Source organism: Mauremys reevesii, linkage group 3 (genome assembly GCF_016161935.1).
Source record: "Mauremys reevesii isolate NIE-2019 linkage group 3, ASM1616193v1, whole genome shotgun sequence".
Classification (NCBI taxonomy): domain Eukaryota; kingdom Metazoa; phylum Chordata; order Testudines; family Geoemydidae; genus Mauremys; species Mauremys reevesii.
In genome coordinates this window covers 56,898,881-56,925,264 of record NC_052625.1, presented here as the reverse complement: position 1 = coordinate 56,925,264, position 26,384 = coordinate 56,898,881, and the positions used below count along the sequence as shown (strand labels likewise).

General features: G+C 42.9%; 1 protein-coding gene across 2 annotated transcripts in view; it reads left to right on the top strand.

Moving 5' to 3' along the window:
• Window positions 1–1,927: 1,927 nt before the first annotated feature.
• LCLAT1 (lysocardiolipin acyltransferase 1) overlaps window positions 1,928–26,384 on the top strand; it is a 206,861-nt gene continuing 182,404 nt past the window's right edge. The window contains exons 1-2 of one of the 2 annotated variants that reach the window (XM_039530335.1): window positions 1,928–2,139; window positions 8,042–8,182. The gene's annotated coding sequence lies outside the window, so the exon portion shown is untranslated. The remainder of the gene's footprint in view (window positions 2,140–8,041; window positions 8,183–26,384) is intronic. The other variant, XM_039530331.1, reaches the window with a different exon arrangement.

Sequence of the window (26,384 nt, the reverse complement as noted above, 5' to 3'; positions counted from 1 at the left end):
CTTGGGAGCTTCCGGCAGCAGCGCTCCAAAAGTGGCGGAGGTGTGCTGCATCCGCCATTTCTTGCCCCATTTGGGGAGGTTTAGCTGCCCTAAGTCTCTTATACCCACTGCCCGTGCTTCCAGAGGTAACCCAGACAGAATCTGTGGGTTGGATCTCAATAAGGTTTGCTATAATTTTACAGAAGTCAGTAAGATTGAGACTAGTGAGGGAGAGAACAACACACACACACACCCATAAAGGAGGAACCACAGACTGGAGGCCAAATATTTTCAGGAGGTGCACTGCATTATTGTGCCAAAGACGTGTGTGAGCCTAATGGCTACGCTAATTGTCAAGTTTTCTTTTCTTTCTTCTTTGAAGTTGTGTCTGTGCTCAGTAGTATGGATGCTGAAACAACTGGTTACATAATACAACTAAATGTTTTATTTAATTGTCAATATAATATCCAAGGCAAGACTATGTAAAAGCAGAAGATCTCCGATTGTCAGAAGTCCCAATCTCTGTATTTATTTTGTAAGGTGGTGTATATATTTTGAGGTTTAGGCCCTGTGTTATGGTCTTCAGATTAAAGGAAAATAACAAATCTTTAGTTAGTGATGTTAGTCTAGTTAGGGTGTATTGTAATGGCTGTGCTGTAATAGGTTTTCTTTTTGTAGTGTTGTTCATAAAAAGGAATTTGAAATCATTGTGTGTGTGCGCGTGCGGGCGTAATTATCTTATAGTAAATTATCTTCTTAGGTACTCGATTCCTAAGAAGAGAAACAAAGTGAATCTTCCTGTTATAATTTCTACTTTTAGTATGTGATCCCTATAGAAAATCTGTCTGTGGTTTCTTGCACAGATAGGAATTCATGGTCTGTGCAAATATTTTGTCAGACAAGAATTCTGTAGCACAGAATTGGTGAGTAAATTGACTCGCCTCCCCTCTACATAGGTAACATTCAGAATGCATATGCATTTCAAGGGCAGTCGCTCCCTTGGTGCCTAATATCCTCACAGAAATCTCATAGGCCTTGATCCTGAAAGGTACAGTATTTAGGCTCCTAACTTCCATTTATTTCAGTGGAAGTTAGGAACCTAAACACAGGGGCCAAGTTCCCAGGGGGTGCTTGACTCCTGCCCTGCTCCACTTCACTCCTTCCCAAAAGCCCTGTGCCTCCTTGCCCCCTCCACCCTCCCCAGTGCCTCCTTCACTCCACTGATGAGCTGATCCTAGTGGGTAGGAGGTGCTGGGAGGAGCTGCAGATTAGCGGGGCTCTCGGGTGGGTGGGAGGCTTGGAAGGGGAGGGGGATGAGCTGATCCCTGGGGCTGCCAGGTTGGCATCTTATGAATCTAAAAGCCTCTGAGGATCTGGGCCCTGCCATCCAAATCTATAAACCCAGGCTTGTTTGGACAGTCAAATCCACAGCATGGCAGGGAAGTTTGGGTCTGAGTGTGTCATTTTGCTGAGTGGAAAGAAAGGCAACACTTTTCTCTCCCCTCCTTCCCAGCGCCCATAGAAATCTATCTCCTGGCAGTTCCAGGGTCTCATTTTTTATACTGAGGCTGCACTGCCAACTCTTGTGATTTGAGGGGGAGTCTTGTGGTGCTGGGTGATTCTCCTAAAGCCCCATCTTCTGGAGTCAGGGGATGGGGTGAGACTCGCAGCTTCCATGAAAGCGTCGAGCCCTGATGGTTGTGGATCAAAGCGGGACACAGTGACCTCCCCCCCACCCAGGGCAAAGATAAACAGCCCGGAGTGTTGTTTCTGACAAGTCTATTGTTCGCTGTTAAGACAGGCCCATGGTTGCTGGTGGCGGGCTTGGCGCGGCACGTTTCAGCGCTCGGGTGCGTTAGCCAGACTCAGCGTGCGGCAGCCCGGCTCGGGAGCTGGGCGCTGCCCCTTTAAGCAGGGAAGGGGGAAGCCCGCGTTTGACACAAGTGGCCCGGAAGTGACCCCTGGGAGGAGGTCGGAGGTCAGGGGTGGTCTCGGGGAAGATGGCGGCGGCCCGGCATGTCTCCCCCCCCTCGCGGCGGCCCGGCCGCGGTCACCGGGCCCCCGGCTCCATGCGGGGCTGAGCCTCCGGCTGCGAGGGTGTGAGGGGGTTGGGGCGGGGAGCCCCGGGGGCTGCGGCCTCCTCCCGCTGCTGCGGCTCAGGTAAGGGGACCCCCCCCGGCTCGGATGTGGGAACGGGGGTCGGTGCTGCGGGGCTCTCAGGGCGGCACCGCTTCGCGGGGTCCCGCTGCTGCGTGTCCGGCACGTCCGCTCTGCCCCTGTCCCGTGACACTGACACTGCTAGAGGGAGACCCCCGCCCCCGGGTGCTCGTCTCCCCGCACCCCCCGGACGCCTCTGCCACGCTCTTTGCGTGCACCCAGGTGACTCACGGGTGTGGCCCTGTGGAGACAGCGCCCTGGAGTTGGGCTTGTGGGGGGGATGCTTGATCTAGAAAGTCTTATTATTTATTCCCTGCTGGTTTTATTTTCACGTTTTGCGCACCCTGGCTTTTTATAAGCAGCTCTTAAAACTATTTGGATTTCATACTAAATCTCAGTCGTATGTTGGTTTTTTTGTGGCTTTTGCAAATTTAGCAGAATAAGGGGCTGTGTTTTGTACAGCAGTGAGCAAGGGGTCTGTGATAAGCAGACAGACTTTAGCATCAGTGAGTGTATTTCCAGGTAGGTGTCCAACTGCTCAGTTTATTTGTTTCCTTTGTATTTTAGTCACATGTCCTATCATCCAGATTTCCCCTTATACTTGATTTTTTTTATCCTCTTAGTTTTGGTTTATTAATTTATAATTACTGTCTACTTAACCTTATCTGCAGACATATTTTCCTTTAGGCACATTCTCTTTAGGAAGGCTGCAACCTACAGAGACGCCACATGAAGAAATGTTGAAGGAGAGCGAGCTTGAAATTAAATGGGGATACAGTCTATATTTATGAAATTAAAAAAACAAAAAAACTTTGGTTTTTAATATTCTTATTTCTGACTGTAGTTTAAAGTAATAAACTGAAGCTTTAAGTTTACAATCTTTTTTATAGCATCTGTTCTTCCAAATGAATTAAAAGCACTTATTGTGATTTACAGTGTATATAGAGAGATAAGTTACAGTTTCCCATGTTTGTGTTGCCTTAGACATACCAACAGGGAAGAGAAAAATGTCTCAAGTACTATGACGGTTATTCATTTAGTTCTGCTCACTTGCGAAATCTCCATTGACCATTTTTGTGTGGGGGTGGGTGGAGTGCTGATCAGGTCCCAAAATAAATAAGGCATTTAAAACAGCAACTTCTATTAAACACATAAAAGCTGTTTAAAATGTTGTTAAGGTTGCGAAGTCAAGCACTCAGAAGTTAGGAAATGCCAGAATTAATGTGCAACTTTAATTCAGCCCCCATGTGCATATGCATTACGATACAGTTTTAATTACATTATCACAAACTATTTTTTCCACAGGAACCCTGCCTTATTCAGTGCACTGGATGGAAGGTACTTATTCAGTGAGCAGCTACTGAATATTTTGTTTTAACCTCACGGTTCAGTGTGCGGCCTGAAGCCTTATTCACTACACTTCATCCAAACCCTGCTCTGAAGACGCAATTAATTAACACATTGGCTTTTCTGTGGTGTTCGTCACTGTAGTATCTGAGTGATTCACAAACATTAATGAATCCATCATCACAACTCCTCTGTGAGGATGGGGTAGTATTATCCCCGTTTTATAGGTGGGGAGCTGAGGCACAGAGATTAAGGTGAAAAGTTTCCACTACTTTTGAGTACCCGATTTGAGATACCCAGGACTTGACTTTTTCCTAATACTGAGTATTATTAATGTTAAAAGCACACCACTAATTAACTTCAGTTACTTCTGTGAGTGCTCAGCACTTCTGCAAATCAGACGCTAGCATCTCATGTTGGGTATACAGAAAATGAGTTACACAATTAGTGACTACCTGTGAAAAGTTTGGTTTGAATAACTTGCCCATCATCACATAGGAACTCTATCACAGGAAGGGGTAGAATCTAGTTCTCCAGTGCATTATTCAGTTGCTTTACCTATGAGACTGTCCTTTCTGTTCCTGCAATCTCCTGCCTCATTCACTGCAAACCTTCCAACACGTCATATTTGCACCCTAGCTGTGGCCCCACGAAGTTGTGAGAACTCCATGTCAGGCTTCTCCTGGCACTAACCAAGATGGTCATCCATCACTCCAGGCAGAGGAAACTTGGACGACGAGAGGGGGGATAATCTGTGACTGCAGAGCCTGTTTCTGCTCATGTCTCCAAGCAGAGTTTGTCTGGGCAATGTCCACTGACTTCTTGAATGCCTTTGAGGGGCAGTGGGCACTGTCTGGGCTTCTCTGCTTGGTGTCCCTCTCTGGGTCCCTGATTTTTATACTATGACTTTCAGTCCTGATCCTATTTTTTTCTCTTGTTGTCCCAAGAAATGAATTGTGGCCTGGGCACAGTGGTTCCTCCATCTTAATTGAGGGGGCAGGCCTTTACTTATGGTTGGGCCTAGATCCACCTGCTCCAGTGGAACAAATAATACACGGGTCTATATTGAAGGAGACTGATTTATCCCCACAGCAGGTCCATCCTGTGCACTGAATAAGGTAGGGGTTCTGTGGGGGGCAGTAAGTATGTGATCAGGTAATTAAAGATTCCCCCACCCTGTTCCCCTATGCTGGTTCCTAGTCCAAATGCATCCCCATTTCTGGTTCCTAGTCTGTGTTCCTTCCACCCCCATTCCCCTCTCAGCTCTTAGTCCCAGCCTCTTCTTGGTTTCCATTCCCATCCCTTATTTCCCCCCTCCTTTACAGAGTCCTTACCCAGCTAGTTCCTGTTTCTCTCCCCACCCCCAGTCTTAAGATACTTCTTTTCCCAATCTGCTATCGCCCTCCCCTGATCTGACTCTTATGTGTTCTGTATTCAACTCAGTGATTTGCTTCTTCCTTGGACACTGTGGATTGGGGGGCAGGTGGTAGGGAAATGAGCATCAGTTCCATTGCCCAGCTCCATCCCGGACCAGGAAGGTCCAGCGTTAGCCCTGGGCTGGAGACAACATAGTCAGTTACTGTGTAGGGATGGTGCATGCACAGTCTGCTCAGTGTTAGGAGCTGAGAGAAGCTTGAGATGCTCAGTGAGGATGATATCTTTAAAGATTTTACCTGCTAAAATCAAAGTCCTACTGATGACTTGTGGTTGTGTGTATGCAGCGGAGGGGTAGGACTCATAACATCCCAGTTGCAGCCTTAAATGTGGAACCATGGCATTGGGTCCATAATGTGTTTTAGTTTGTCTTCTAAATGATTTGGCAGGTCTTGAAAAGTCTGCACACCAGTGATGGTGTGGGAAAGTTTGAGAATAAACTATCAATGTAAGCCTTCATTGAAAAACAAGTTTCTAGCCCTAAGGATTGTGAATAAAATATTCCAAAGGTGACCAGATTCATTGTTGTGTTTCTGGATATGCAGCCATTGCTCACAGTTCTCTCTTACGTAAATTAAGCTGTCATGGATAAAAGGGAAGGTCCTTTCATGGATTGAGAACTGGTTAAAAGACAGGGAACAAAGGGTAGGAATTAATGGTAAATTCTCAGAATGGAGAGGGGTAACTAGTGGTGTTCCCCAAGGGTTAGTCCTAGGACCAATCCTATTCAATTTATTCATAAATGATCTGGAGAAAGGGGTAAACAGTGAGGTGGCAAAGTTTGCAGATGATACTAAACTACTCAAGATAGTTAAGACCAAAGCAGATTGTGAAGAACTTCAAAAAGATCTCACAAAACTAAGTGATTAGGCAACAAAATGGCAAATGAAATTTAATGTGGATAAATGTAAAGTAATGCACATTGGAAAAAATAACCCCAACTATACATACAATATGATAGGGGCTAATTTAGCTACAACGAGTCAGGAAAAAGATCTTGGAGTCATCATGGATAGTTCTCTGAAAATGTCCACGCAGTGTGCAGAGGCGGTCAAAAAAGCAAACAGGATGTTAGGAATCATTAAAAAGGGGATAGCGAATAAGACTGCGAATATATTATTGCCCTTATATAAATCCATGGTACGCCCACATCTTGAATACTGTGTACAGATGTGGTCTCCTCACCTCAAAAAAGATATTCTAGCACTAGAAAAGGTTCAGAAAAGGGCAACTAAAATGATTAGGGGTTTGGAGAGGGTCCCATACGAGGAAAGATTAAAGAGGCTAGGACTCTTCAGCTTGGAAAAGAGGAGACTAATGGGGGATATGATAGAGGTATATAAAATCATGAGTGATGTTGAGAAAGTGGATAAGGAAAAGTTATTTACTTATTCCCATAATATAAGAACTAGGGGTCACCAAATGAAATTAATAGGCAGCAGGTTTAAAAGGAAGTTCTTCTTCACGCAGCGCACAGTCAACTTGTGGAACTCCTTACCTGAGGAGGTTGTGAAGGCTAGGACTATAACAATGTTTAAAAGGGAACTGGATAAATTCATGGTGGCTAAGTCCATAAATGGCTATTAGCCAGGATGGGTAAGAATGGTGTCCCTAGCCTCTGTTCGTCAGAGGATGGAGATGGATGGCAGGAGAGAGATCACTTGATCATTGCCTGTTAGGTTCACTCCCTCTGGGGCACCTGGCATTGGCCACTGTCGGTAGACAGATACTGGGCTAGATGGACCTTTGGTCTGACCCGGTACGGCCATTCTTATGTTCTTATGTTATGTTCTCATGGTACCGAAGAGTAAAAACTCATTCATCCTGCACATGCTTAATATTTTTTTGGAGTAGGAAGAATCTTTTTTTCTACATTATAAAAAAGCAAAGAAGGCCACAACCTCTCTTCTGTCAGGGCAAATTGAACTCTTTAGAGCTGCAGGAAAACCTACAGTAGCACCTCAGAGGTATGGATACCAGAATTACGAACTGACTGATCAACCACACACCTCATTTGGAACTGGAGGTACGCAGTCAGGTAGCTGCAGAGACCCCCGCCCCTGCAAAAGCAAATAGAGTACTGTTAAACAGGGCTTTGGAGCTGTGGGCCAGCTCCAAGCAAAAACTTGCAGCTCCACTGCTCCGGAGCTGCTCCATGCTCCCGCTCCGGGGTCCGCTCCAAAGCCCTGCTGTTAAACATAAACTACTAAAAAAATAAAGGGAAAGCTTTAAAAAAAATGACAAGGTAAGGAAACTGTTTCCATGCTCGGTTCATTTAAATTCAGTCGGCTAAAAGCAGCATTTTCCTTCTGCATACTAAAATTTCAAAGCTGTGTTAAGTCAGTGTGCAGCTGTAAACTTTAGAAAGAGCAACCAAAACATTTTGTTCAGAGTTACGAACGTTTCAGAGTTATGAACAATCTCCTTTCCCGAGGTGTTTGTAAATCTGAGGTTCTACTGTCTACACGCTTATTTCCTATTCTCTCCTGAATTCAGTGTGAAGCGAGCCAGTAAGACTGAAGACACAATAGACTTGTGGGGCATTAAGGAATGCTTGGGTAGCTTGTTGCATATTACTTGTAAAATGAGAAGAAATCTTCTTAGGACCTTCCCGAAGTCAGCTTCCTCTGACTTCTCCAAGCAGGAGAGGCTGTCTTGGAGCACAGGTCTGTGTATCCCAGCTCTGGGTGGGTGTTGTGGTGTGTGCAGAGGTGATGAAGAAGAAAAAACACTTCAGATTAAAATTCTTGGGTTTCTGTGTATTGAAAACAAAATTTACAAAACCTTTAGACTTTTCCCACCACTGCTTGTGGACCTAACACTTTGTCTTTGCTCTACTGCATGAGAACATGAAGTGAAACTAACCATAAATGGATGGTCTAGTTTTACTATTCAAACCAAGTGAAATGGAAAAAGCCAGCAAACAGCATCAGTAGTAAATAGGGCCAAGATATTTTTTTAAACATGGATGCCCATTACAATTAAGCTCTTAAATAGAGCTGTGTGAAATTTTTTGCAGTTTATTTGTTGAAAAATGCAGTTTTTGATCAACCAAAACTGATTTGCAGATTTGACATGAATTCGCTCTATAGATGTGGCCAGTTTTTTTTTTTTTTTTTTTCAGGCTAGAATCACAGGGGGAAGTAGGCACCATTTACAGATGAACTCAGTAAGAGGAGCTGCTCGCTACCTCTGAAAATTGGATCCAAACTGCCTTATATCTCTGCACTCTGCAAAACTTAATTTACACCTTACAGTGCCTCCTGTGAGTTAAGAATTATTTCCATTCTGTTACCTTATGAAACTGGTGGTGATAAATTGCAAATTTCTCTGTAATAGGTGTGGCTTTGGCTTTCATAAGAAATTTAAGTAGCTTTTGGAATCTGATTTTGTAAAGTATTAGTATTTAGATCCCAAAATTGAGTCATTAGTTTGGGAAGTTGAATTTATAAACTATGTTTTGTTAGTTATGGGCAACAAATCAATCAGTACATGCTGCCTCTGCTTTATTTATTTTAACTAAAGCATTTGATAGTTGATCTGCTAATCCAAAGGCTACAAGATTGAGTTACAAGTTCAAGAGTATCTGAAAGAACAGAGGGTAAATGTAAATCGCATGTGATCTGGCTTTCTGCTTGGTAATAAAGCAGTTCCTCAACAATACATTTTGGAAACTCTGTTTTATTTACTTATATATAAGCACTCTCTCTCTTTTTTTTTTTAGGCTGTCATCTTGTTAACACCTAGCTTTAGTTACAGCAGGGGTCGGCAACCTTTCAGAAGTGGGGTGCTGAGTCTTCATTTATTCACTCTAATTTAAGGTTTCACATGCCAGTAATAGATTTTAACATCTTTAGAAGGTCTCTTTCTATAAGTCTATAATATATAACTAAACTATTGTTGTATGTAAAGTAAATAAAGTTTTTAAAATGTTTAAGAAGCTTCATTTAAAATTAAATTAAAATGCAGACCCCCTCGGACCAGTGGCCAGGACCCAGCAGTGTGAGTGCCACTGAAAATCAGCTCACATGCCACAGGTTGCCTACCCCTGAGTTACAGTATTCCGCTGACACTTGATTTATTCTTTTGGCTCCCTTTATAAGAAACATAAGACTCTATGGTAAACCTTTAAGAAACTTCAGTGTGGTTTTGAGAATGTATAAAACTGCTTGCCCCATTTCATACAGTAGAGTGTTTGGAAAACTTACATGTAAAGAAGCCCTTCTCCTGAAGTATACATTCTTAAACGTAGCTAAATAATTCTAATCTGAGTTTGCTCTTGATATCAGCCATCTTGCAAAAAAGTGAGATCTTATTTAACATCAGCAATAGCAGAGAAGTGTGAAACTAAACCAATTCTATCCTACTTTAAACATGATCTAACAAATCTAATCATTGCAACATTTACCGTTGTAAGTGATGCAGCATCATTAAATTATGGAGGAACCAGATTTAGGGTTGGTCTATACTACACAGTTAGGTTGACATAAGGCAGCTTACTTTGACCTAATTGTGTCAGTGTCTACAGTACTGCCTTGTCCTGCCGATATAAGTGCCCTACTACACCGACATAACTCCAGCTCCATGAGAGGGATAGGGCTTATGTTGGTGTAGAAGTGTCTGTGTAGACACTGCATTACTTAGGCTGTTGGCTGTCTTGTCAATTTCATGGCAGGAGCCAGGGGGAGAAGCCCTTATACAGCTCAGAGTTATGAAATTGACAAGGCTGCCCAGCTCCGAGCCGGGAGCAGATGGAGGGGGGCAGCTGGACCCCACTCACCAAGGGCAAGAAGCCCTGGGTGGCTTCCCCGCCTCCAGACGGGAACTGCTCAGTGGGAGGCAGCACACCGGGATTCTGTGGGGCAGCTGGGCTCCTGGCAGGGAGCTGCCAGTGGAGCTGAGAGACAAGGCTCTCAGCTCCCCATACTGCCCCTCTTAAGTCGGTGGAAGTGCTCCTGGTCAGGATGTTCACCACCTACCCAAGGAGGTTAGTGTGGACATGCACCACTGCAGTAATTACTGTGGTGGTTGCAAGTCAACCTATATTAGTTTCTAGTGTAGACATACCTTTAGTCTCTTGACTTTTGTCTTGCATATTTCCAACATCACTCTTGTTGCTTTTCAGTAACACTACAAATACTCAGCCCTAGGCTCAACAGTATTAATTAGAACTAAGGCTATGTTTTAGTCATGGGTATTTTTAGTAAAAGTCACGGACAGGTCATGGGCAATAAACAAAAATTAACGGCCCGTGACCTGTCTATAACTTCTACTATATACCCCTAACTGAAATTTGGGCCGGGAACCACAGGTGCTCTGGGGCGGGGGGTGGCATTGGGGTGCTGGGGGTGTGTGGCCCGGGACCCCCACTGGTATTGGTGTGGGGAGGGACGGGCTTGCAGGCTTCCTACCCAGCTCTGACCAGTATGTACCTGCAGCTCTTAGGAGGAGGTGCGGCCAGGGGAGCTTGGAGTGCTGCTCCCACCACAAGTGCCAGCTCCGCAGCTCCCAGTGGCTAGGAACTGCAGCCAATGGAAGCTGCCGGGGCGGCACCTGCGGTCGTAGGCAGCGCACAGAGCCCCCTGGCTCCTCCACCTAGGAGCTGTAGGGGCATGCTGTTGGGAGCCAGGGACCCACCCCAGGTGAGCACCGCCCTGCAGCCCAATCACCTCCCTGAGTGCCCCCCCTCCCTCAAACACACCCAGACTGCTGCTGCTGCTGACCCAGGAGCTGTCCAGCTTGGGCAGCCCCTGAGCCAGCCACATCAGCTGCTGCAGAAGTCATGCAGGTCATGGAAAGTAATGGAATCTGTGACCTCCCCATATGATTAGATTGCCAGCTAGTTCCCATTATAAAATATTCTTTGAACTTTTTTTTGAGAACCTCTGACACTTCCCGTATTTGCAGCGGCATTTTGAAAGTTGGCATGAAGAAGCTTCTCTAGCCAGAGGGCTGCTTTTTCTTTGTCCCATGAAATTCTGTGTAGGTTTAGCTGAGTTGTAAACTGCTAATCTCTATTTCCTTCCTGTCAGTTACGTTCCTCAGGAAAATTTTGGCATATGCCAAAATAATTATTGAACATGAACATTCTAAAGAGCTGGGACTATTCTGCTTCCAAAGCAGTAGCAGCAGCACTCACTTGGCAGTTAATGAGTTTTTGGTATTTGTTTCTAAAGTTGTAAACATACCCACACGATTGATGTTATCTGTACTTAAAGGTGCATAAATTAGATTTAGTTGTCATATTGGTGATTTATGCTTTTTTAAGCATTTATACTGGATGAGTCTTTAGTGAGTTTTGTGTGGTTTGTTTGTTTTTTATAATGAAAAAACTAAGTAAATTTCACATCTTTTTTCCCACTTAAATGTTATTTTAGGAGAATTCTTGCTTGTTGCTGACTCAGTACAAGCACAGTGGTAACTGAAGTTGAAATTTGCCGTGACTAGTCCTTCTGACACCTTAAAAAATCCTCCTGTGATGACATAGTCTCTGCAGAAGCACATTTATTATAGAATTGTTCAGCAATAAAATCTTTAGAATTTGTTGATAATCAATTTATCTTCTTGCACTAGTAAAAAAGATGGCAAATGTTTACGCTTAATTGTAGAGTCCACAATTCAGAAATAGACAAAAAAGAAACGAAGGTGAATTTGCTGCTTGTGTAGGTGGGGCCCTAGTACTGTTGACTTAAAGCAGGTCCAGTGTGGACAGGCTGCTCACAATCTTGCCTGTCCTTCAGCTCTGTCAATTCGCGTTCAACACCCTTGCCAACCTTTAGAAAACACTGCGATTGTTATTTCTGCTTATGTTATAAACTTACCAGACAATCAGGGTTAGCTCTCGGATAGGTGACCGTCAAATAACATATAGACGTTGCAATAAGTAATATTGGTGATTGGGTATGTGGCACTCCTTCCTCTGTGGTGTTCTCCTATTATGAAAATAGAGGGCAGTATGCTGCTGGAAATGCTTTTTTTTCCCCCTTCTGACATTTAAAACAGATCCTGGTTGCTTGGAGTGACTAAAGAGTCCATGGCACCTTTCATAAGAATCAGGATGTTGGCATTGGTGGTGTTTATACTACAAAACTAGGAATAATTTTTGAGCCTTTTTAAAAAATCCCATGAACCTGCATAGCCCTCCTTGCTATCCACCATCTGTGAGAGAAGCATGGAACCGGCACAGCTCTGCGCTATTGTCAATAGCATTGCAAGTATAGGGTGCATGATACTCTGGTATTGGTAGAGCTGCAAGAGGAACCGCATCAGTGGGGAACAAGACTTTTTTGCCGAGGACGGATTGCTGTGGGAAGTAGCGAAAATCAGTTCAAGGTAGTTGGTACTGTTCATAGAGCAGCTGCAGTGTTGGAGACCTGCTTCTGGGCCCGAAAAATGAGCACTGTCTGGTGGGATTGCATCATAATACAGGTTTGGCCCAACAAGCAGTGGCTGCAGAACTTGCAGATGTGCAAGGGTACCTTGCTGGATTTGTGTGTCATGCTCACCCTGGCCCTCCACCTCATGGATACCAGAATGAAAGCTATACTGGCAGTGGAGATGTGCACTGTGAAAACTTGACCAGTAGCAATCCGGCATTGCAGTGAGAAATCATTTTGGAGTTGGAAAATCCACTGTGGGGGCCATTGTCATACAAGTGTACAGGGCCATTAATTGCCTTCTGCTACAGAGTACTGTGACTCTTGGCAAGATGCAGGACATAGTGGATGGATTAGCAGCAGTAAGGTTCCTGAATTGTGAGGGGAGCGATAGATGGCATGCATATCCCTCTTTTGTCACCAGCCTACCTTGCCCCAGAGCAGATCAACAGAAAGAGCTACTTTTCTATGGTAATTCAAGCGTTGGTGGATCAACTGGGATGCTTCACCGACATCAGTGTTGGCTGGTCAGTTGTATGATGTTCACATCTTTAAGAACACAGGACTAGTCAGAAAGCTGCAAGCAGGGACATTGTTTCCTAACCGGAAGATTACTGTAGATGATGATGAAATGCCAGTAGTGATCCAGGGGGACCCAGCCTACCCCTTGCTCCCTGGATCATGAAGCCGTACACCAGCTACCGTCAACAACACTAAGGAAAGATTCAACTACTGGCTCAGCTGGTGCAGAATGACAGTTGAATGTGCTTTTGGTAGATTAAAGGACAGTGATGGTGTTTCCTAACAAGATTGCGTCTCTGAGAGAAGACTATCCCAATGGTTATAGCTGCCTGCTGTGTCCTGCACCATATATGTGAAGCAAAGGGGGAAAAGTTGTTGCTGGGCTGGAGGTGGAGTGGCTGTCTGCTGAGTTTGAACAGCCAAGAGCTCAGTGTAGAACTATATGGCTGAGGGAGTCCTTGAAAGACCACTTTAACAATGAGCCACAGTAATGCATTGTGGTGGACTGTGCTCTACCTGGCTCTACAGTTTGGGGCCTGTTAAAAATTGTGTGGTGCTTGGTTTACGTCTATGAATATAAGTGCCAATTAATCTATTAATTTTCTGATGCGTGCTGTACTTTTTACAATCATTACACTGTTTGTCCCTGATCCTATGAGTTCTCTCCCACTGTACACTAATAAGTAAATGGATGATTACAGTACCGCTAGGTATTCTGCAGCGTATGTTATAAACAAAGAAAGATCAATTATTTTCCAAAGAATAGAATTTCGTTGTCACAAAACCAATGCAAAGAAAAATCTGTGCAATTTAAAAGCAAATCCATTATTGTATTAAGTTTTTAATGTAACAACAAGAGGTAAGAACATTCATGTCATTTTACCTACACATATACTGATCTGTGAAAGCCATAGTTGTTGTATGTGAAGCTGTAGTTGTCCGTAATATCCTCCGGGGTGGAGTGGGGGGTAGGGATGTGTCCCCAATGCCACGTGGAATGTTAAGGGGGGTGAAGGAATGTGCTGCAATGCAATTTTCTGTGGATTGCAACAGAAGGCAAGCCAGTGATTTTTTTTGAACCTACATGTCCATAAGAGTCTGCAGCATCTGTGTTTGCTGCCAGAGAAGCCCCATTATGACCTGGTGCATCTCCTTTTCCTGCTGGGGCTCTTGAGTGTTTTCTTGTCCACTCTTTCCTTCTCTATGCTGTTTGCAATGTTCACCCTCCAGGCCTTTTACTCACAGTGTGATGCAGCAGTGGCTTGCAAGATCTCATTGAACATGTCATCCTGAGTTTTCTTCTTTCTCCTCCTCATATGGCTTAGGCATTCTGCAGCTGTGGAGGGAGAGCCCCTCAAGGCCGCAATGGCAGCAGATAGGTAATACACAGCAGTACCATTGTTAGTATAGTTGTTATGGAAGGCTGAAGCTAAGGTTCAGAACTCCCTTCCTGCTCCCTAAATTTTTGAACAAGACCTGCTTGACACTTCTGCTTTGGATTGCTTGTGCGCTGAACCACTCACACTAGTCATGGTGAGTATGGCCCACCGGGGTGAGGGAAACAAGGAGTGTATTGCATGGTTACATGAAACAATGCATATAGGGTAATGGCACTGAATACTGGTACCATTGTTTACAAGCAGAGGTGGTTTAAGCTAACATATGAATCCTGAGGGTTATAAAGGCATAGAAAGTACAGGTTCTGCTGGCATCCCAAAGCAGTCTGGGCCCAAATGCTGCTAGCTTGTGTACCATAATGATGCCTGCCGAAGTTATCGCCAACTGGTATGGGAAAGTGTTCAATCATGGAGGAAGAAATAAGGCTGCCATTCCTAAAACCTTTGGAAGAGGATTGCAGAGTACCTCCATTAAAGTTTCATTGAGATCTCTCAGGAGGATTCAGGGGACATCACTGTGTACATAAACAAGCTGCTCCACATAGCACTCCCTGCCTAACTGTACAGGGGAATGAAAAGCTGATAATGCTACCTCCCTTTGTTATACCGCTACTTTTTCTAATGAAAAATGGGTATCTGCGTACATCATTCTAATGGGAGATACATTTACACACGTACCTGAAGGCTCTTCCAAAGTACCACGCTCGACTGACTGGACTGCAGTGGAGTTGCAAAGAAGGTCGTGGTTTGCAGCATACCTGGAACCCCTAGTCCCATGTCCTTTCTCCTTCCTTCTCCTTGTCCTTGCTGTTCATAGCAGGAGTTTTTGTCTCAGGCTCCTTGGAGTTATCCATGGTGGTCTGCAGTGTGATGGTGGGCTCTCCACCAAGTATGGCATGTAGCTCTTGGTAAAAGCAGTAGGTCTGTGGCTTGGCACTGGATTGACTTTCAGCCTTCCTGGTCTTATGCTATGCCTGCTTCAGTTCCTTCACTTTCATGAGGTGCTGTTGCTGATCCCCATCATTCCCCTTCTCCTGCATCTGCCATGTGGTTTGCTTGCAGATGTCCTCATTTCTATCTGGTTTGTAGTTGTGACTGCTCAGCCTTTTCTCCCGAGGACCAGGAGATCCAATATCTCCCGTCTGTTCCAGGCCAGAGTGCGTCTGGAGCATGTAACTGGCATGGTCAACTGGACAGCTGCACACAACAGTGGAGAGCTGCTATGTGTGGTCACCAGGCTGGGCAATCAGTTTATGTGACAGCAGCTGGAGGACTGCCTCAGTCTTAATATAGTGACTCTGTTCATGGAAGTGGTGTTACTGTGTCACTGTAATTAGGTGCTTACATTGGTGGGAGACAAATTTAAGTGTAGACACATGCACAGCTAGGTTGATGCAAGGCAGGTTACGACAACCTAACTTTGTAGTAGAGACAAGACATTAAATTGTTTTAACCCATGTGTCTGTTCATGTCTACCATCTGGGTTAAACTGGTTTATGTCAATCCATGTCTACCATCTGGGTTAAACTGGTTTTTACATTAAGGCCTTGTGCTCATTTTAACTAGACTATTTTTTAATGAATTTAATTAAACCGATGCACTTTTCTAATATAGACAAGCCTTAGCCAGAATACAATTACGGTAATTACATTGTACTTAATTCACTCCTGCAGATAGGTATTCTTACTACTTGCACAGAAAACTACTGTACAGTGTTAAACAGTTACTGCATCTACACCATCTTCCTTTCCTACTGTATCCTTTAGACTCCATGATTTCTTTGTTTGTGCATCCATTTCAGTTTGTAGAATGTTTTGAGATCCTTTTAGATAAGGCTGTGTAAGCCAAATATTAATAATCTTACTGAACGTCTTACTTTGTTTCTAAAGAAAAAACCCAATTTAGTGGGCTCTCTTTACATTTTTATTCTTTTGAAGTCTTTTGCGTGACTCTAATTAGTATGAGTATGAATCAGCATGCTTAAAGATGAGGGAAGTTGTAGGAAACAAGTAACTAAATGGATTAAAGTAATGAAAACAGAATTCTTTTACAGAAAAATATACATACTATCAAGAGTTGTTAGTGGAAAAATAGAAAGCATTGGTGCTCATCTTAAAATACAGAAATTCCTTTGGATTATTTTATAATGTTGTTTACATAATTTATCATGGCTGTGTTTAGATCAGAGGTGGGCAAACTATGGCCCGCGGGCCACATCTGGCCTGCGGGACCATCCTGCCCGGTCCCTGAGCTCCTGGCCTGGGAGGCTAGCTCCGACCCGTCCACTGCTGTCCCCCTCCCCCGCAGCCTCAGCTTGCTCGCTCCGCCACCTGTGCAATGCTCTGGGCGGCAGGACTGAGAGCTCCTGGAGCAGCACAGCTGCAGAGCCTGGCCTGATCTGGTGCTATGTGCTGTGTGGTGGTGGCGGCAGCAGTGTGGCCCGGCTCCAGCCAGGTGGCGCGGCTGTAGCGCTACCAGCCACCGGTGCTCCTGGCAGCGCGGTAAGGGGGCAGGGAGCAGAGGGGTTGGATAGAGGGTAAGGGAGTTCGGGGTGGTGGTCAGGGGGCGGGGGTGTGAGTAGGGGTTGGGGGGAGGGAACAGGGGTTGAATGGGGGTAGGGGCCCTGGGGGGGGCAGTCAGGAAGGAGGGAGGTTGAATGGGCAGCAGGGGGCAGTCAGGTGCAGGGGTTCTGGGAGCAGTCAGGGGATAGGGAGAAGGGGTAGTTGGATGGGGGAGGGGCCCCGGGGGGCATCAGGAATGAGAGGAGGGGTTGGATGGGGCAGCGGAGTTCCAGGGGCAGTCGGGACAGGGAGCGGGATGTGTGGATGGGGCAGGGGTTCCAGAGGAGCCGTCAGGGAACGGGGGGGTTGGATTGGGCAGGAGTCCCGGAGGGGGGGCAGATAGGAGGTGGGGCCAGGCCACAACTCCCTCCCCTAACTGGCCCTCCATATAATTTACAAAACCCGAGGCAGCCCTCAGGCCAAAAAGTTTGCCTGCCCCTGGTTTAGATTATGTCCCGGTTCTGGCCTTTCAGCAGCACTTCAACATCAGCTTCGTTCTGGAGCAGTCTGTTGCCATTGTTGACACTTCAGTTTGGCCAAGATCAATTTGTGACTTATATCAGTTTTAAGAAAAAACAACCTGCAAGGCAAAGACTTGAAAAGAAAGATGGTGACTTCTCTGTTGCCTTTGGTAGGCTGTAATCCTGTGTTTCTTCCTTTGCTGTTTGCAGTTAAGATAGCCGATCCAAATTTCTGCCCCAAATCTCTCACAAGAATTTGTGTCATAGTTAATTATGAAAAATTTTAGAAGTATTGCAAAACGTGAAAGGATTGGACAACTGATTTTAGAATTGTCAACTTTTAAGAGATCTGTGTTCCTCTCTAGCCAGCTGAACATCAATTGAGCATATTTTTGACACCTTTGCATTAGTTTGATTGAAACTTTATAATAGCAATGGAATTTCTGAAAAGCAAATATGTTGGTAAAAGTGACTAGTAGATATTACTACTGTATGTGATTTATAGAATTGCAAGACTTTCATTTTGGGCAATACCTCTTTAGGTTTCAAGTGTACATATGTCTGCAGAGTGCCCATGTGTATGGTGTTCCATTTAATAAAACCTTGATTTTATTTATTTTTTTAATGGGGGGGGGGTCACTTCCCTCCCATAGTACTTGCCCTTCAGTTTGTGTAAAATCACAACAAACAGAATTTTGTAAGACGAGCTGTCAAAATGTAAAGGTTGTTTGAGCTGCACATCTCTGGGTCACGACTGGAGTCTACTTTGGGAATTTGTGGCTTTCTGGTTTCCTTTGACTTCCGTTCTTTGAATCTTACAGGATGGATTGATTTAAATTGGTGATCTAAATCACCAAGTTGAAAGCCTCAAAGTAAATCGTAGATTTTTAATGAATTTTTCCATTTTTCTGCTTCATTTATTTACTAAAGAAAGGTGCATTCTCATTGGTTGATATAGCCTTTTAAAAAAGGTTCATTTACAATGAAATAGAGCCTTTGTACTAAATTTAATGTATTTTTTTATATCTACAAGGGCACACTATAAGTATATACATTTATTTAAGCAGTTATATAGCTTAATATTTTTAGATTCTTCTTGTACATTTTTAGAATGTTAGAAAATGGTTAATGATGGGTGGAGTCATAAATAGTAGTAATTTGAAAACTGAGCCAATCAGAACTCAGGTAGAGAGAAGCTATAAAATAGGAGTATGAGGCCATTGCAATAGCTGATCCTGAATGAGATGCACGGTGGTGTCTCCTGGAGTCAGAGACACATTCAAAAGAACAAAATTTGCACTTAGCTTTAGCAGTTTTTCCATGTTCATGTCTAATAATTTTTCTATACAAATGATTTTGCCTTTCCCGGATTCTGCATAGTTTATTATGCTACTGTTATTACTTTCTCACTGTTTTTGGAATGTTATCTAGATTATGAAGTATTTCTACTATTTCAATCAATCAGTAGCCATTCACTTCTATTTTTAATTGCTGCTGTTCCGGCCAATCAGAATGTTTTGGACATACCATTTTCATTCTAGGACATTCCAACCAATCAAGATGCTCAACTTTCAGTTCACTTTTTTCCTAGCAGGTGGCATTAGCATATAGTAAAATGAGTGATCAAGACTTAAGGGCCTGTCTACACAGTCCAGACCAGGAGTGGCCAACTTGAGCCTGAGAAGGAGCCAGAATTTACCAATGTACATTGCCAGAGAGCCACAGTAATACATCAGCAGCCGGCCATGAGCTTCTCTCCCCCCCCCCGCCACTCCCAGCACCTCCCGCCCACTGGAGCAGCGTAGGGGAGGGGGTGGGAAGGGGTGAAGTGGGGGCAGGGCCTGTGGCAGAACCAGGGGTTGATCAGTGAGCACCCCCCAGCACATTGGAAAGTTGGCGCCTGTAGGTCCAGCCCTGGAGTTGGTGCCTATACAAGGAGCTGCATATTAACCTCTGAAGAGCCCGTATGTGGCACCGGAGCCACAGGTTGGCCACCCCTGGTCCATACTATGGGGATGTGAATTGTAGAGCGCTCTAAAATCATGTTCTCTGACTGCCCCATGTAGACCCTATTGGCATGAACTAAAAGGTACCTAGTTCATGTTGATGTAGTCCCAAACAGGACTTGAGCTGGAAACTGTTTGGACTTCTTTTTGTTTCTCTTTTTAGCTAAGGACATTTAGCCTGGGTAACTGACATGAATCATCTGGTTAATGCTCCTGTTTTAACAAAACTTTAACTGCCCATGGGCTCCATTCTGTAGGGATTAACATGTCCAAGAGTTCGTAACCCCATCAGGCTGAATCAGTGGAAAACTCATTTTTCAGGGGAAAAATATTTTTGTCTAATATACTCTTTCCACATCACTTGGTATATTTTGCTGTTAGATTTCATTATGGTTTCTCTTGTCTGGTGATATTCTCAAATTTTAAATGGCCTGCATCCTACCCTGATTTCCTCAGTACCTGCATAAGCTAAAATGTGTAATTTGCATTTTTTCATGGTAAGTATTAACATTGTATGTATTTGAATTCAGAAGATAACTGCATATCTTGCAAATTACTCAGTGGCTAGTTCATCTTGAAACATTTAGAAATCCATTTTGGTTTCTCGTAATTACAATGTTTTAGCAAGACAGACATCTAAACTTAGGACAGCATTTGGTAGCAAGATGTTTATTTTTCTAAACTAAGCATGGTTTCTGTGGCTAAATTTTCCTTTCATTTTATAAATATAGATTTTAATCAGTATAGATCAAACTTTTCCGGGCATGTTAAAATTAACATAAACCATACTCTTTCTAAAATATATATTACTAACATGATTCCATATCTCTTTGTACAAAATGAAAAAGTGAAAAGGTTATGAGATGTGCAAACTAGTGAGGTTTTATTGTTCAACACTTTTGAAAGGCCTTCATGGTTTCTGTGAAAATGTTTGAGAAATTGTCTCAAAAAATAATTTGGTATGGTACTAGAAATCTTGTATTAGTGTGATTGAAAACATGAATTCTCTGCTGTTGAAGTTTGAAAGAAAGAAACTGCGTGGGTTCACTAGTCTTAAAACCAGATTATAACTCCACGTAAAGCAATGTGAAGCTTGTCTAGTTCTTTCCAAACATGTCTGAGCATCTTAAAGACATTTCTTAAATTTTCAGTTGTCATCATGCTCCTGCTTTAGCAAGCTAGTGTATAATTAAATATTATTTGTATTCTTTTTTTTTTAAAGTTTCTATGCAAATATACAGTAAGCACAAAACTTTTTGTGAAAACACTGTTGAATATAATGCGTTCTTCTTTTGGGAAGAATGAGCTGTATGTAGCGAGAGAGGATCAGACGGCAATGTTGTATGAATTTGGAAAGCTATCATAACTCCCTTAATTATGATCACAGTTCTAATAAATCCAACCTGACTCCCAGCAAGCTATAGCCAAGCAAAATAAAGATTAGAACAGTCCCCATCCTGTTCCACTAGTGATCACCTTCATTATATTCCTCTTTCTCAAAACTAGGAAAAATAGAAAGTCTTTGTAGTACCCCCAAAATCAACAAAATTAGGCTATTTTGGACCAAGTGAATCAGGGACCCTCACAGAGTGTATCCTGCCAACAGCCCCCTCTCACTTGTACATAAACCGTTTCAGCTCAAGTATTTCTCCGGATCCTACTTTTGATGGTGTGGGATCAGGGAGAGAGATCCTCTCTGAGGTAACTTAGAGAGAGAAGATGAGTGAGGTAATATCTTTTATTGGACCAACTTCTGTTGGTGAGAGAGAAAAGCTTCTGAGCCACACACTGCTCTTCCTCAGGTAACTAGCACTTTATCTGGTCTATGACCTAACTTTAGAAAATTGCCTCTAACGTCCTGTGGCATTTATCAAGGACACCAGTTGTATGTAGTTCTACCATACGCTGCTACTAGCAGAACAGTCTTTCAAATGGGATGAATATATTTTAAATAGTTAATTTTAACCGGGGATTAAATAACATTTTGCTCTTTTAGCTGACTCATTCTGAAGAGTATAGAAGAGGACTGTCTTCAGGGTTTAAGCATAGCATTGGGAGGAATCTAATAGCTACTGAAGTCATTTGATGCTCTTAAACTTTCACAAGATGGGAGTTGCCTTACCAGGTGTGTGTGTGGGAGGGTCAGTCTAACGAGACAATAGATAATACTGATAATTAAATTGTCTTAAATTGACCCCCCCCACACACACACCTGGTAAGGCAATTCCCATCTTTTCATGTACTATGTATAAATATACCTGCTACTGTATTTTCCACTCCGTGCATCTGATGAATTCTGTCTTAGACCACGAAAGCTTATGCCCAAATACATTGGTTAATATCTAAGGTGCCACAAGGACTCCTCGTTGGTTTTGTGGTGTTTCTGTGACTTTAAGTACAAATAGGGTCTTCAGCATGTGGGAGCTGACTGTAAGAAGAAGCTTTGGTTTTAGGTTAGGCTGATGGATTGACCTGAGTTAAGATGCTCTGTATGTATCCAATAAAGCAGGGGTCCCCAGTGCGGTGCCTGCAGGTGCCATGGTGCCCACCGGGGCGTCTAAGTGTGCCCGCGTACTGGCTGGCGGACGAGCATCCGCTGAAATGCCGCCTACAAGCTGTGTCATCCAGAGGTGTCACCACCGAAATGTCACTGATTTTCGGCGGTATTTCGGCGGCGACGCGTCTGGATGACGCTACTTGTCGGCGGCATTTCGGTGGTGATGCCTATTGACGTTGCCGCTTGTCGGCGGAATTTTGGTGGATGCTCATCCGCTGCCCTGGTCCTCCGTGGCTCGCCAGACGAAAAAGGTTGGGGACCACTGCAATAAAGTATGTATCCAATAAAGACTGTTGTTAAGTCTAATGGATTTCTTGAATATAAAACAACACAACTGCAAACTTTGGATGTATAAACATGGGAGTAGTGGATAGGAGTAGGGAGGTTTTTTATCTCTGTGTACCATATTGGTGAGACCAATACTAGAATACTGTGAATAGTTTGAGTATCCAGGTTTTAAAAAGGATATTTGAGGGGAAAATTGGAGAGGCAGAAAAGAGCCACAAAAATTATTTGAAGCCTAGAAAAAAATGCCTTACAGTGATAACTGAAAGAATTCGACTCAATATGTCCAATTTATCAAAAAGGAGATTGTGATATGACTTTATTATAGCATATAAGTATTTTCATGTGTAAGAAATACAGGGTACCAAGGGGCTTTTTCATCTTGCACAGAAATACAGAAATGGGAACCAATGCCTGGATGCTGAAGCCACACAAATTCTTGTTAAAAATTTGTGCCCAATTTCTTATAGTGACGGTGATTAACTACTGGAACAAACTGACAAATGAAGTGGTGGGTTCTTCATCTCTTGATGTCTTCAAGTCAAGAAGGGAAGCCTTTCTGAAAGATAAGCTTTAGTCAAACGCAAGTTATGCTTGAGTCAGAGACATGATCATCGTCTCCGTGAAGGGGTAACTAGGTGAAAGTTAATGGCCTGCAATATACGGGAGGTCAAACTAGATGATATAAGGGTCCATTCTGGCCTTAACCTCTATGAATGTATGAAAAGAGCACAAGTCACATGGTTTTTTCTTCTTTTGCAAGTTGCTTTTAAGTGATTTATTAAGTTTATTATCAATAAGCAGTTGAATGTATCATATCTTCAAATACGGAAAGCAGTTAGCTTTCTGAATTTAACATGTCTTATTAGAGAAAGGGGTGCATTTGGTCTGTTTCAATCTCTATTAATCTCTGCAAACTGTCTGGGAAGGTGTGAGTTTAATGTTCTTGTATATGTTTGATCTTTTTTTAAAGTTTTGGACTTTAATTTTTAAGAAAAGCACCAGTCTGAGCGTGTCTTGCCCTGTCCAGTAGAGAAGTAGATTTTACAATATAGTTTCCTTAAAATCTATTTTCATGTCTATTTGATTTATGAGTCGTTCTGCAGAATCATCTATTTCTAACCATTGCAAGTGGCAGAGGGAGTGGAGATTTCTCAGAATTATGGTTTTGCTTAGAGGACAGAGTACTAGTTTATTAAGAACATAAGGTTTAAATTTATTCCACTTGAATACCAAGTTTTAAATAACAACTTGACAATTATCCACTGTTTCCAGTGTTTGTATTTGGCACTATTTTCACTGAAATGTGAACATTTCAGTTCATTTTGTTCTTTGACATCAGTGGTTTTATCTTGGATTTCAGTTCCCAAAACTTGACTTAAAATAGCAATTTAATTTATATAGGAACTAGAAGCAAACTTTTTTTCCACACTTACATTTGTAATAAAGCTAGGCATGGTGCCTGTTGCAATTCCCCTAATCTGAAGGGAGAATGTCTTACTTATTTCTTGACATGGAGAGCCATCTTAGTTTTGAAACTCTACTGGGTGCAAATAGCTTCTTCGTGCCAGATGTTGAGTTGTATTTTGGTAATCATGTATAGTAATGTCAGCTTCCACAAGTAAAAAAAGCAAAAATCCCAAATGTAAAGCCTGGGCTACACTAGCGAGGGGGTTCAAACTAAGATATACAACTTCAGTTACGCTATTTGCGTAGCTGAAGTTGAAGTATCTTAGTTTGACTTACCTGGCTGTCCTCATGGCGGTGAGTCGACTGCCGCGGCTCCCCGGTTGACTCCGCCTACTCCTCCTGCCGAGGTGGAGTACAGGCGTCGATTAGCGGATCGATTTATCACGTCCAGACGAGATGCGATAAATCAATCCCTAATACATTGAACACTACCTGCCGATCTGGTGGGTAGTATAGACGTACCCTAAGACAATAAAATAACTAAATTGAATGAGGTTTCATTTGGGCCTTGCTGTGGGTGAAATAGCAATTGTTATAGCCAATCACACATCTTAAGTCTTGAATGACAAATACATGCAATGGCCAGGTGTAAGCAACTGTTTCCTATCCTTGTTATAGTAGGTCATTTCAAGGATAGCTGGGAGATAGTTTGTGAAACCAAAACAGTTGTAGTTTTGATGTTACAGAAATTAAATGTAGGCCAAAAAAAAAATTAGTTACCATTCACTAGCCACCATTGCAAGGATGCTGTTCCGTATTGGTAGGCCATCCGTATATTCAGTTCTGCCTCCCTTCCTCTTGAGAGGAAGATAGTTTTAGCAAATTCTGTTAAAATGAATTACGTTTTACAGCATATAATTCTTATGGAAGATGTAATGAAGTACAGTAGCATATTAAAATATGTAGTATGTGAGAATACATTTGAGTATCCTGAAACATTATAGTGGAATATTCCAGAATAGCTACAACGTTCCCAAGTATGTTAGAGATTCTTTACTTGAAATAGAAGCCTGAATCATGTCTCTGTACAGAGTCCTGCACTCTGCTAGTATCCCCAGACTTTGCAATAAGATAGTCCCTACAGTCCAACTGCCATGCCTTCTTAGAAGTGGTATGTCATCGACTAAGTCAGAATCCTCAAAATGAATTGAGGTTTAGATATCTTTGGGCACATGAATGCACCTGACTAGCTGTGCCAGACTGACTTGTTGGTGGAATGTCCTCTCCACCAAATCTCTGAATGGTCAGTGCTGAGATGCCTAGCAGCCCTCCATGGTGAGAGGTTTCTCATCCTTGTGGTCTGGCACTGTGGTGTTTAGACCTTCTCCTCAGAGAGGCAGAGAAAAGTCTCTTTCCTCTTTCTGAAGTTCTGCAGCCACTGCTGCTCATCCTGGTCTCGAGTACAACTCTGTCCCCAACTGTCTGTAATCAAGGTCATCACTCAAGAAGTGCTTTGCTTGTTAAATGTATTTCACAGGGCCGATTGAGGCCAAGGGTGGAGGAACAACATTTGTCACTGAATTGCAGCATGAATTCCGTGCATTTCTAGGCTATGTCTGTCTCCAGGAATTATTGCCAGAACCCTTTACACCACAGCCGAAGCCACATAATTTGCAAGACCTCAAGAAAAGAACTGTGTCTGTGAACAAATAATGAGCTCTAAGTTGTTCAGTCAATCCTCTGTTCTGAAAATAACTTATGGAAATGTCATTTCTTAGGGAATTTGACTCATTCTCACATAGTTCCTTTGGCCTCCCAGAAACCCTTTCCAAATCTATCACAAGCCAGTGATTCAGGGAGCTGTCAAACTGTGGATACTCAGAAGATAGTCCACATCACTATTATGGTGCTTGTGGACATGTAACAGAATGGCAGACGAAACAGTATGTCTACTGTGTAATGCGTGGGTGCTCTTGATGTTGGTGCAATCATATGAGTTGAATTAGCTATGGTATAATGCTCTAGTGTGGACATCCCGATGGTTTGTGTCATGTTTGTTGCAGAATCTGTCCTTGAGATGGGGTGCTCAAGCATTCTGAGTCTTTTTTATTCAAGTTTTTCTTTGGTAAAGTGTTTACATTGAGAAGCCTTCCATTCTTGAGATAATAGTTACACTTATCCTGTTTTGGTTGCATTTGTGTGTATAAATATAACATTGTAATATACTGTTAAGTGAGCTGTGTCTGCCCAATTCATCTAGGGTTTATTTTAGAAACATCCCTTGAGGTTGTTAAACAGCAGTAGAAAGCCAGTGTATGTGGCTTCTTTAAAAAAAGAAATATTTTTTCCTTTCAAAATTCAGCAACTATATACCAAAAATGTTGTTTTGATAATTAGAAGTTTGAATATGTAACTTAAATGGAGACTTCTAAAATACACTACATAATTACATGTTCGACACTTACTTTGCTGAATTCACTAACCCGCATACCTCCCTAAGAGGTTGGAAGAGAAATTCTGAGTCACGCTTTCTCTGTGTGTGTGTTCTGTTGTTTTTTGTTTATTTTTTGCAGTTTGTTCTTGTTGTTTGGTTACAAATATTTACATTGGGAGCTTGTTGCAAGTATCTGTGAGCTTGCAAGGACCTGTGCATGTACTAGTAACTTGAAGAGCCAAAAACCTGAGCCTTGGAGTTTGCACCTGTTTTCAAGACTTTAGAGTAAGAATCCGGTATATACAGGACTCTCAATTTGAAGGGATGAAGCTTGACAGTAAAAAGATATACTAAGCATTCTACTCCTTAAAAGACTCAAGAGCCATACTGAGGTCACTGGGAATTGATACACCAACACCCTACGAATATTCCCTACAAATATCAGTCCCCCCACAGAA